The sequence below is a fragment of the Carcharhinus amblyrhynchos genome, chromosome 9 (genome assembly GCF_965287045.1).
Source record: "Carcharhinus amblyrhynchos chromosome 9, sCarAmb.v2.hapA, whole genome shotgun sequence".
Classification (NCBI taxonomy): Eukaryota; Metazoa; Chordata; class Chondrichthyes; order Carcharhiniformes; family Carcharhinidae; genus Carcharhinus; species Carcharhinus amblyrhynchos.
Window position 1 is genome coordinate 94,159,342 of NC_137332.1, and position 821 is coordinate 94,160,162.

The following is an 821-nucleotide window of genomic DNA, read 5'->3' on the forward strand; positions in this document are numbered from 1 at the left end:
GAGTCCCCATTGACCCGGACAAGGAACCATACTGGGGATTATGGTCCCTATTGCTACTGTGTAAGGGTAGGGGTATGATAGATAGTTAGTGGCTGTGCCATTGTAAAAGTAGAAATATCCTGCTTCTGTGTACATCGTCTCAGCGCACTTCTGCCACTCCCTCATCCCCGACCTTGGTTCAGTGACTCCTTTATGCCTTGTTTTCTGTAATAAACAAATTCTGTGACTCCCTCCTCCCTGACCTCATCTAATGTCTTGTATGTTATCTCACGGTGTATGGAGTCAACTGTGTAAAGGCCGCCTTTCCTGGTGTTAATTATGTCTCACCCAGGCTGTGTGAAGTCAACCTTATCAAAGCATTTGGCCTTCACTAGTTGTAGTCATTTCTTTGTTCAGAGTCAGTCAGTTTTACAGGGGTCTGGCATTTTGAAATGGCTTGGTCTGCTGTCTTATTTCATACTAAATACTTGACCATTTTTCCCATCAGGCCACTGCTTCATTTGTACACTATCACATTCCTTCCTTTTGTCATATCATGACAACTAACCAGACAGGTATATCCATGATCCGATTAATAATTCATTTACACAAGCAACCAAGCAATCCTATCCCAAGTAACAGTAATAGTAGCAAAATAAAAGCCTTAAAGTTCCAATCGAATCATCCGTGACCCAACCATCCTAACCAACCTGATGGGTTGTAATCATGAAATTCCCGGCCAACCTCTTGAAGCTGATCAGCCTGCCTTTTGATGTAGCCGGCCAGGTTGGTGATATTTTCAGAGGCATCTGGGATGTAAGTGCAGCATTCCTGACCTATAA